Source organism: Otolemur garnettii, unplaced genomic scaffold (assembly GCF_000181295.1).
Source record: "Otolemur garnettii isolate 467f Iridium unplaced genomic scaffold, OtoGar3 scaffold00115, whole genome shotgun sequence".
Taxonomy (NCBI): domain Eukaryota; kingdom Metazoa; phylum Chordata; class Mammalia; order Primates; family Galagidae; genus Otolemur; species Otolemur garnettii.
The window spans coordinates 6,628,577-6,635,573 of record NW_003852510.1 but is presented as its reverse complement, the minus strand read 5'-3'; the positions used below and the strand labels follow the sequence as shown (position 1 = coordinate 6,635,573).

The following is a 6,997-nucleotide window of genomic DNA, read 5'->3' as shown; positions in this document are numbered from 1 at the left end:
CATTATTAACAAATAATGCAAGTAGTCCAAGAAGAGAAGTGATACCATCAGAACAACAATCTCGGAATATGAGGAATGACATGCAGATTGGCAATGTGGCTTTATGAAGAATTGAGCTATTGGTTGGGTGCAGTAGCTCACTCCTATAATCCAAGCACTTTGGGGGACACAGGAGGGAGGAATGCTTGAGGCCAGGAGTTTGAGACCAGCCAGACCCTATGTCTTACAAAAAGAAAAAAGAAAAAAGAAAAAAAAGTTGAGCTATTGACTGTCAGTAAAATGTGCTGATTCATCCAGGTTCTATAACCCAAATTGTAGGTACAATTTGCAACTAAGTTTTTCTTTTTGTACATACTAGCTGAATGCATCACCAAACCTCTAATCTCTGTACCTTACTATTTTGTTTGGTTCATAAGCACCACATTTTATTAAGTAATCCAGGAGGGATTCTGTAGGCACATAGCATAAATGAACTTGAACTTTTAAGAAGTTAGATCTGATTGCATTAGGAACTCAATAGAGAAATACTTTAAAGTCACCGCTTCTTTAGGTAATAATAATGAGGTGATACTTTTTTACTTAGGACTTCAGGTATCTTAGTGATACTGTAACAGCAGCACAAGAAGTTAAGTGGCAGTCAAGTGCTATTATCCTGACTCTACAGGGACTGATTTGTCTGTGGCATGTGCAGGAGGATGCTCAAAGATCCAGTTTCCAGGGAGTTTTCAGACTTGGAGGATTTACACTGTGTTGTAAGATTGAGGCGCTCTTCACTTCCCCTCACCACAGGTGGGGGACAGTAATCTGCCTGTGAACACACCGCCTCTTCTCTCCAGGTAACCCCGAGGTCTGCACCACGCGGGAAGAAATACTGATCCCCATCTCAAAGGCCATTTAATCCAAATTCCTCGTCTTACGAAGAGCTCAAAAGGGTGAAATGATTTGGTCCAAGTCAGGTGGCTAATTCCCGAATCTGTTCTTTTACTCCCACTTCTCCTGCATTCCAGAAATCCAGGAATGCGTGAGAAGTTCTTCTATGAGATCGGCCAGAAAAGCTTTCTGAGGGAGTTTGGAACCCCTTTCCTCTCCAGCTCCTGGTGGAGAAAAGGGTGGTTAACCTGCATTCCGAGTCAGCACGTTGCTCACACCAGCTCCGGTGTCCCGGAGCACCGACAGGCGGCGGCGCGGCGCGGGGGAGGCGACTGCTCCGCCCCGGCGCAGGCGGGCGCGCTCCATACTGGCAACCGAGCGGCGAGCGCAGGACTCGGCTGGCGGCCGGCGGCGGGCGGCGGGCGGGGAAGGCGCGGGGCGTGGTTTGCCAGTTACCGAGCGCCAAGGAGCGGAGCGGGCTGTGAGGCGCGGAGAGGCTTCCGCTGGACGGAAAAAGCGAGCGGGGGACGAGCAGAGGGCGCGATCCGGGCTACTAGACGAGCGGCGCTCCGACCTGGGCGGCCCCGGCCGGCGCCTGGCCCCTGCGTCTGGCAGGCGGACGGCGGGTGAGCGCGGCCGCGGGGCCCCAGCGCCCCGGTGCGCCCCGGAGAGAGCGGGAGGGTGGGGAAGGGGCGAGAGCGAGGGAGGAACGGTCCTCGGGCCGGGGCGGGGGCGGCAGGAGACGGGGCCCGACCCGATGCGGGGTCCGAGCCGGGCCACGAGAAACTTTGCCGGGGCGGGAAGAGCTGGGTGCGTGGAGGGGGCGGCAAACTTGTCAGCGGGCGGGGCGCCCCGGGGATGGCGCGAGCGCCGGCGGGTGGCGTCTGTCTCTCCAGCTTCTTTGTGTCACCTCCCGGCCCCAGCCCGTCGGTCCGCCCGGTTCGAAAAGGGGCTGTGCGGGGCCCCCGCCCGGGCCCAGGCCCGGCGCTTGCTGTCGGCTGATTGTTTTCATCCCTCGCGTCACGCCTGGGCGGGAAAGATTTTGAACGCCGCGTGAGATAGACCGGCGGGAGCCGCGGCGCGGGGATAGCAGAGCCGTGGGCGGCGGAAGGCTCCAGGGACCGGTGACCCACCGGGCCGGCATACGGGGCGGGAGGGCGCGGGCTCCCGAGGGGCCGCCCGGGCGGCTCCGAGCGCCTCCGCGGGGGCGGGAAGGGGCGCAGTGGGACTGCTGGGATTATAATTCCGTTTCGATTGCTTAGGGTCTTTGTTGTCTGCAATTGCCTTTAGAGTCTGACGGTAACACCTTTTCCTCCGTAGGTAATTATTTCTTCTGTTCAAAAAGGGGCGGTCGGGGCCTTATTTGACGCAGGTGGAGAAGTCCTGGGTGACATTTCCCTTTGTGGACGCCTGTTATTTCCGAAAGTTATTATCCCCCTCCCGTGGAGGGAGAGTCTGGGCTAGACGCCAGCGGGCACGGCGTGTACAAGCACCAGCAGGTCAGAGCCGCACCGTAAAGCTTCTTTATAGCTGCTCAACACTTTGCATCGCTGTTTTTTTTTTTTTTTAATAAGTTCTTTTTTTTTATTTGAAGCAACTTTCATCTGCTTTTCTAAAAGTTCCCATGGCGCCGGGGCAGATGCTATGTGGTCGTACTGGGATGGGCTCGATCGCTTTTAGAGGTGGGGAATACAATGGAACATCCCCACCACAACCTGACGGCGTCATCACTCAGGTGCGGACCATAGAGATGTCGTAAACACCAGAGCAGAGAGTGTTTTGCTTTTATGGGATGGGATATTTGGTGTGTTTTCATACTTTAATGTATGACTCCTTCTCTGGTTTTCTTTCTGGAAAATTGCTGAGACTCCCAAGGGCTTTCCCAGAGATAATTACGGAAGGACCTTAGCCCACCAGTACACCCGCCCTCGTTTTGCACTCTCCCCAGGGGGGTGGGGCGGTGAGAGCAGGTGTAATCCTCCTTAAGGTGGAGACTGATGACTATGAAGATGTCAAAATCAATAAAAAGTGGAAATGTTTCAGTCTTTCCCCACGTGATTGAGTTAATGGGGCTTTATTATTATTATTTTTTAAATCAGAATTAAGCCAGTTTGGGTCACCTAGCTTTGTACATTAAAATTATTTTTAAAAAATATGTGTATAACTTATGTAGTTAGAAATTTTAACATTTCAGTTGCGGGATATTGCAGTAAGTTTAGAGAACTGAGTCACAATGAGATTCTCCACAGTGCCCTCACTAAGTGTGGGAGTTTAGTGTAAAAAATAGAGTTGGTCACGTTTTAATAAGGGAAAGGAGGGGAAACAATTGATTCCTGTTTCGTTATTCATTTGTTATTATCCATTAAATGTTTGAGATATAGAATTTCAAAATTTCAAGAAATCGTTTGCTCATTTATACCAACAAACTCCTGCAATTTGTCAGCCACAGTGCTCCACTCCGCGGATCTGAGTAATAAAAGTTGCCCCTTGATGCTTATTTCATGCCAGTAAATGCCTTATAGAGATTATTCTTCTGAAGTATTTATCAGGTATCTGTATGTATTGTGCTAGGTGCTGGAGTTATGATGGTCCATAAGACACTTTCTGCTTTTATCTAGCTGGGAAAATAGGCAGTAAGTAAAATATACTGCTAAACTAATTGGAGGTTTGAAAACGTAAACCAGACCCTATTGCTGTTGTATTCAAGACCCTCCAGTGGCTTTCTGTCTCCATTTGGAATGGCAAGGACCTGCCAGGAGCTCCAAGGGCTTACTTCTTTGGGTTTCCCTGCCCCCCCACCCCATTCTGTTACCTTCCTGACCTTATCTGCCACTCTCTTCCCTACTCAAGCTTCTGTAGCCAACTGGCTTCTTTGTTGTTTGAAGGCCTCTGAACTTGCTCTGCTCTGCTGCGAATGCCACTCCCACACCTGCTCAAATGGCCCCCTTTAATTCTCTACTCAATGTTAATCCTAGTTAATCTTAGTGTGCCTTCACTGAGCCCCAGACTTAACATTGTAGCCACTCTAGCAACTCCTATCCCTCCTTCCACAGTTTTTTTCTCTGCAATACTCATGACTGTCTACCATATATACATTATTTGTTTATTGTCTGTCTTTTACACACGAGATTGTACATTCCATCAGCGCTGTAGCAGAGCTATTTTGTTCACTGTTGTATTGTCAGAATTTGGGGAAGTGCCTAGCAAATAGCAGGTCCCCCCTATTTGTTAAAGGAATGATGTTGAATAGAAAGAAGGGAACGACAGGGTCCCGAGTCACAGAGTAACCAGGTGCTCCCATGCTACTGGTGAGAAGGCTTTCTGTGGAGGTGACGTGCAGGCTGAGACTTGAAGATGAGAAGGAGCTGCTCATGCTATTCTAGGCTAAGAGGTTGTGGAGAGGTGTGTGGAAGATCAAGTAGAGAGAGAGCGTGTACACAGGCCCTGCAGCAGGTGTGAAGGTCACTGTGTGGTTCTGTCAACTCACAGGTGGATGTAACTAAATGATAGAGTAGAAATTAGGTGTCATACCCTGCAGGGCCTTTTTGGAGAAATTCACATCAAATCTCATATGTACCCTGGATAGGATTTATAAAGCTGGGTGTCAGAGAGATTAAGTAACTTCCTGAGACTGTATAGTAGGTGAATGGCAGAGCCAAGCATGGGAAGACAGGTCTTCAAAGCACTTATAAATGATCACTTTGCTGAGATCAAAAGATATAGTCCCTATCCTGATGGAGCTGTGGGTTTAGTAGGCAAAAGAAGAGCCACTGCAATACACACTGCAATACAGACATGTCCTTTTGGGGCCTGTGGGATAAGTCATATTGGAAAAAAAGATATGAAATGAAATGATTTTTTCTCTTTATTTTATAAAACATTTCAGGTTAACAACTTCTTAATTAAGAAATAATGTTAAATATTAAATGCAATAGCCTGTTTTCCAAGGCTTCACTGTGTTCACTTTTCTTTTTCTTTTTTCCTTGGTAGAGTGCTGTGGTGTCATAGCTCACAGCAACCTCAAACTCTTGGGCTCATGTAATTCTCTTGCCTCAGCCTCCAGAGTGGCTGGGACGGTAGGAGCCTGCCACAGTGCTTGGCTATTTTTAGAGACCAGATCTCGCTCTGGCTGACACTGGTGTCAAACTTGTGAGCTGAAGCAATCCAACTGGCTTAGCCTCCCAGAGTCACTTTTCTTTTTAAATTTAAAGACAAAAGATTTAGGCTGGGGCACAGTGGCTCATGCCTATAATCCTAGCACTCTGGGAGGCCAAGATGGGTAGATTGCTTGAGGTCACAAGTTCCAGACCAGCTTGAGCAAAAGCAAGACCTCATCTCTGTTAAAAATAGAAAAACTGAGGCAAGAGGATCACTTGAGCCCAAGGGTTGGAGGTTGCTGTGTGTTATGACGCCACGGCACTCTACCTAGGGTGACAGTGTTAGACTCTGACTCAAAAAAAAAAAAAAAAAAGACAAAAGATTTGCTTTTACATGTACTGAGGATCTGTGTCATATATATCCTTTCCTACTTTCGCCAGAGGATTATGTCTGGAATAGGGTAAAGTCACTTATGTGTAAAGTCCGTAATTCTTCATGAAGTCGCAGGCTATTTTTTGTTACTGTTTTGTTGTGTTGCTGTTACTTTACTTTGTCTATGTTTTCCTTTTTTGTGTGTGTGTGACAGGGTCTTGCTCTGTCTCCCAGGCTGGAATGCAGTGGTGTCATATAGATTCCTTTATCCTCAAACTACTAGACTGACATGATCCTCCCACCTCAACTTCCCAAGTATCTGGGACTACAGGTGCATGCTATGTCCAACTAAGCAGAGAATGGGATCTCACTGTAGTGCCTAAGCTAGTCTCAAACTCCTTACCTCAGTCCTCCTGCCTTGGCCTCCCAAAGTACTGGGATAATAGCCACAAGCTACCACACTAGGCCTGGCCTAATGGGTTTTGAACAGCTTGAGTTATACTACAAACTTAGTATAATTGGTATACAATACGTGCACATATTTAAAGTTTGTTAAGTGTTTGACTTATATAGACCTTTGAAACCATCTCTTCCCATTTCTTCCTACTTTACCCTGAATCTTCCCTTCCTAAACAACCCGTGGCAGCTTTATGACCTCACAGATTTGTCTGTGTTTTTAGAACTTTATAGAAATGGAACCATATGTCCTCTTCATTGTTTGGCTTCTTTCACTTAGCACAGTTCATCCACATTTTTGTGTGTATCAGTAGTTCATTCCTTTTTATTGTTGAGAAGTAATCCATTGTGTTGATTACCCCATCTCATTTATCCTTTCACCCAATGATACAGTCATGTATGGATATCTGCTTTCCTTGGGTAAATATCTAAAAGGAGGCCCCAGCTCGGTAGCTCACAGCTGTACTCCAGTACTTTGGGAGGTCCAGGTGGAAAGATTACTTGTACTCAGGAGTCCTAGACCAGCCTGAGCAAGAGTGAGACCCTGTCTCTACTAAAAATGGAAAAATTAGCTGGGTATCATGATGTATACCTGTAGTCCCAGCTACTAGAGAGGCTGAGGCAGGAGGATGCCTTGAGCCAAGAGTTTGAGGTTGCTGTGAGCTAGCCTGAAGCCACTCTACTCCAGCCTGGGCAACAGAGTGAGGCAAGACCCTTTCTCAAAATGAAAAAAAAAGTGTCTAGGAGTAGAATGACTGGGCCATCTGATAGGTATATGTTTAATTTTTAAGGAAACTATTACACTTTTCTATCATAGTGACACCATTTTATACCCCTAAAGTAGTGTATGAGGGGTATAATATATGCCTGGTCTTTATTTATTTTGTTATTTTGGTGGTTATTTCAGTTCATCACAGGTTACCTGCAAATGATAGTAGAACGTGGAGATGTAACCATATGATAGTATAGTTCCATTTCTTCTTGATCTTTGTGCTGTTGTCACACATTTTATTTTCTTTTGTTATAAATCCCACATTACACTTTTGTTTTTTAAGTAATTATATTTCAAAGAAATCTAAATGATATGAAAAATTCTATATATTTATCAATTATTTGGCTGTTGTTAAATGAAAATGAATTCATATTGAGGTTATTGGATTCATACATATTCTTTTTTTTTTTTGAGACAGAGCCTCAAGCT

General features: G+C 46.4%; 1 protein-coding gene across 2 annotated transcripts in view; it reads left to right on the top strand.

Moving 5' to 3' along the window:
* The first annotated feature begins 1,360 nt into the window (after positions 1-1,360).
* Positions 1,361-6,997, top strand: part of SYNE2 (spectrin repeat containing nuclear envelope protein 2) — a 387,860-nt gene continuing 382,223 nt past the window's right edge. For both annotated transcript variants that reach the window (XM_023517601.1, XM_023517602.1), the window contains exon 1: positions 1,361-1,496. The gene's annotated coding sequence lies outside the window, so the exon portion shown is untranslated. The remainder of the gene's footprint in view (positions 1,497-6,997) is intronic.